The sequence below is a fragment of the Mus caroli genome, chromosome 3 (genome assembly GCF_900094665.2).
Source record: "Mus caroli chromosome 3, CAROLI_EIJ_v1.1, whole genome shotgun sequence".
Lineage (NCBI taxonomy): Eukaryota > Metazoa > Chordata > Mammalia > Rodentia > Muridae > Mus > Mus caroli.
The window spans coordinates 88,594,334-88,598,793 of record NC_034572.1 but is presented as its reverse complement, the minus strand read 5'-3'; the positions used below and the strand labels follow the sequence as shown (position 1 = coordinate 88,598,793).

General features: G+C 40.4%; 1 protein-coding gene across 2 annotated transcripts in view; it reads right to left on the bottom strand.

Moving 5' to 3' along the window:
• Tdrkh (tudor and KH domain containing) overlaps positions 1 to 4,460 on the bottom strand; it is a 22,265-nt gene that overhangs the window by 10,399 nt on the left and 7,406 nt on the right. The window lies entirely within an intron of this gene.

Below are 4,460 nucleotides of genomic sequence, written 5' to 3'. Positions count from 1 at the left end.
CAGAGAGGCAGAGAGGCAGAGAGGCAGAGAGGCAGAGAGGCAGAGAGGCAGAGAGGCAGAGAGGCAGAGAGGCAGAGAGGCAGAGGCAGAGGCAGAGAAGATTTCTTGAGTTTGAAGTCAGAATGGTGTACAGAGCTGGTTCCAGGACAGCCAGGGCTACACAGAGAGAAATCCTGTCTCAAAAACAACAAATAGAATAAAAGAACGAAAGGAAGAAAAACACTACTGCCCATTTCAAAAGCCCTAGTTTTAAAAAAAAATCTATTTCATGGGAAATGTCTCAGGGTACTTTAAAAAATGTTAGCTAAGGTACATGAAACAATATGGACAAACATTTCACTTTTTTTCTGAAGAACTATACATTAAATTATTTTTAAATACAAAGAAATAAAAAATTAAAAAAAAACCACATATAGTAGAGAGCAGGATGTCTATCTTTGGGTCAGGGCATTTGTGGTGTTGAGTAGCTGAGAGTAAATTAAAAATGGGTGATGTTGAGAAAGACAAGAAGATTTTTTGTTCAGAAGTGTGCCCAGTGCCACACTGTGGAAAGGGAGGCAAGCATAAGACTGGACCAAACTCCCATGGTCTGTCTGGGTTGCAGGTTAGGCTGCTGGAGTCTCTTACACAGATGCCAACAAAAACAAAGGCATCATCTGGGAAATGATACACTGAATCCCAAAAAATACATCCATGGGTGGAAGAATCTTCACAGGTATTAAGAAGAAGGGAAGGGGGGAGGGTATGGGGGACTTTTAGGATAGCATTTGAAATGTAAATGAAGAAAATACCTAATTAAAAAAATAAAATTAAAAAAAAAGAAGGGAGAAAGGGCAGACCTAATAGCTTATCTTAAAAAGGCCATTAACAAGTCATTCCCATTCCACTGCCTTATTACAAAATAAATGTCTCATGGATTTTAATTTAATTCATTCACCATAACACAGATCATAATTACAGATAGTAACATAACAACATCCCCATCAGACAGCTTACTAATTTAAGTCAAAGTGACTTGTAGTAAACTGGAAGTTACCTTCTTAAAAATAACACTTCCAGATGCATAAATACCTCCACTGCTCTTCCTTTCTCAAAATAGGATTGGACTTAGTTAGTAACGTTCAATGTTCCACAAAGATGGAGGCATCACCTACTGAATGGTTTTATATTTAGAATTCTATAATTGAGCATATGACTATGTTTAAATACTGGGGAAATTCACTATCTCAGAACCGAGGCAAAGATACCTGTATTTCAGTTTGTGTTCATCTTCCTGTTTCAGGCAGTGGCTAAACACCAGGAAGCAAGTGTCTCTGATGCTGATTTAATTAAATTCCCTGTCAAAGGATGCTGCCTTTTAGGACTTGAAAAGCATTGTGTGGTTTATGTACAGCATCAAATAGAATATTTAACAGTGAAAAAACCCACATATAGTTAGATTTCATATTGAACTACTTAAAAATTCTTTATATTTTTGGGCCTTTCCAGAAGCTGTGGTCTGCAAGAGAGCCATTTTATGTCCAGTAAAGGTCTTGGCACTTTTTTTTTTTTTTTGAGGTAGTCTTTGTTTAGCTTCACTGCATCTGTTTTCTATTTCTTTGTTGTCTTCCTCCTCCCTTTATTTCTTCTTCCTTCTCCTTTTCCTCCTCTTCCTTCTAAAAGATTTATTTTTAGTTTGTGTTCATCTGAGAGCCTCCATGTTTGTGCACCACGTGAGTCCAAGTGTCTGTCTGGAAAGGTAACAAGAGGGTGTCTGATCTCTTGGAAGTGGCATTACAGTTGGTTGTAAGCCACCATGGAGGTGCTGGAAACTTAACACTGGTTCTCTGTAAAAGCAACAAGAGCTCTTAACCACTGAGCCATCTCTTTGGCCACCATCTGCCTTTTTTTTTTACTGCACAACCAGCAGTAAAATGGAGCTCTACTAAGCTTCTTCCCCAGAACTTCCCAGGTTAAACCAGATGACCTGTATGAAGCCTTGGTCTCTGCTACAGCAGCAAGGCAGCTACTTCTTACGAAAATCTCTCCTTCATTTCTACACCCCTTTCCTTGGGTTCTTAGCTTGTTTCCCTGTCTAGCAGGGTCTTTCTGAGTGTGGGGCTTGTGTCATTCCGGGCCTTCTGTACACTGCTAATGTTACTGCTCTCTTTAGGCAACTTCATTGACATCTGTAGCTTCAATTGCTACCTACAGCCTAAAAATTCCCACAGTGCCTCACCTGCTCCACTTCAGAGGCACATCAGATCTCATTTAGCTTTCTTACTAGCTTTGCTGTGAGTCTCTGACTCCACTTCACTTTGCTGTCCAACGATTATCTCCCCCACTGCAATTTCTTATCCCACATGTCTAAAGTCTCATAATTGCTTCATAATATCTCAATTTTCTAATGCTTCCTTCTCCATCCCCACCCTTTCATTCTCTTTTCTTTTTAGACCGGGTTTCATGTAGCCAAAGATGGTCTTGAACTCCTTTTAAAAAATATTTTAATTATATGTGTGCATGTATCCAAGGAGGTCATAAACTGTAGGTGGAGTTTCAGGCAGTTTTGAGGTGCCCTGATGTGGGAACCAAACTTGAGTCTTAACTGCTGCACCATCTCTTCAGCCCCACAACATTCTCCTTTCCTTCCTTCCTAAAGATTTACTTTAATACACACACACACACACACACACATATATATACGAGTACACTGTAGCTGTACTGATGGTTGTGAGCCTTCATGTGGTTGATGAGAATTGAGTTTTTAGGACTTCTGCTCGATCCGGTCAACTCCACTCACTCAGTCTCTGCTTGCTCAGGCCCAAAGGTTTATTTGTTATTATACATAAGTACACTGTAGCTGTCTTCAGACACCCCAGAAGAGGACATCAGATCTCATTAGGAGTGGTTGTGAGCCACCATGTGGTTGCTGGGATTTGAACTCAGGATTTTCAGAAGAGCAGTCAGTGCTCTTACCTGCTAAGCCATCTCGCCAGCCCCAACATTCTCCTTTCTTAAAGAAACTCCATTTTGAGTATTATTTCCCCCAACTTCTTTTCCTGCCCCCTTGCTTTTGTTTTCTCTTCTTGAATACCTTTCCACTGCTCATCAAAGTCACCAGCAAGTGTACTGCTAAGTTCAAAGATCAATTTTCAGTTCTATTACCTGACTTTGCTACAGTATCTAGTATAGTTTGTGATATCCTTTTCTTTGTCCTTTTCCCCACTAGGAACTCATAGATGGTAGGCAGTTGTCCTTACAAGCTACCCATCCTCCCTTCTTTCTTTCTCCTCCTTCCTCCCACATGTTGGGTGTATGTTCTACTACTGAGCTATATTCCCAATCTCACTTCTTTGTTGACCCTGGTCTCTCTGTAGCCCAGCTTGGTCCTGAACTTGAGGTACTTTCTGCTTCAGTCTCTCAACTGCTGGGATTACAGGTGTGCAGCATGTTCATGCCTTCTGGTTTTTAAAATGTTTTCAAAGGGTCTGTAGCTGGTCTTTGCTTCTTTGGGAGGTCTTCTTTTTCCCCACCCTTTATTGCCCCATCCTGTTTCACCCCCATCTAGGAAAGAAATAAGGATAGACAGGAAGGGGGGGGGAGAGGAGAGTGGAGAAGAGGGAGGGGTAGGGAGAGGAAGAAGGGAGAGAGATCCCTGAATCTAATTTTTCTAATACCTTTTGTTTCTTTGATTACTAACAAACTGCAACTAGCCCCCTTGAATGACCAATAACTACTAAACCCATCTCTAGGGGTCCTAGCATTTATATACCCTCTGAAATTTTCTCAGAATTCCAAATGTCTCATAATGGTAGAAACTATCTGCAGCTGACAAAACCATGCCTTTGCTAGAGAATGAGACAAATTATAGTCAGCTGCATGGAAGCAGCCCCATATCCTCACATCTGGGATTAAAATGAAAGTATATTCTTATATTTATATGTATTTAAAAAACACCAGAATTCCAGAATTGTGACTACAGGCTCTTGCTAAGTTACCCAAATTGGCCTTAAACTCAAACTCATTCTGTGGCCCAGGGAAGCCTTGAATCTATACTATCACTGCCTCCCAACAGCTGGAATTATGGGCCTATCTATACCACTAGGCCTGCAATAGCCTCTTTTTAAAAACATTTTCTTCATTTGGCTTTCCCAATAGTATAGACTTTTGATTTTTAACCTCATTTTTGGTTGATATATCATAAGTCTTGCTTAGCAGTTCCTTCTCTATCTGTCTTTAAGCCTCCAAATATTGGAGTGTCTCAGGAACCCATCTCTTTTCCCAATTCTGTGTTCTACCCCACTTCCTGGCTGATCTCATCAAGTTTCATTAATGGCTTCAAATCCCATCTATGGTCTCATAACTCCCCAGTTTGTAGATCTACTTAGAAATTTCCTCCTAAACTATGGGTTTGAATCCAGTCACTTTTTCCTCTCTTTCTTTTCTTTCCCTTTTCTTTTTCTTTTTCTTCTCTTCCCCTC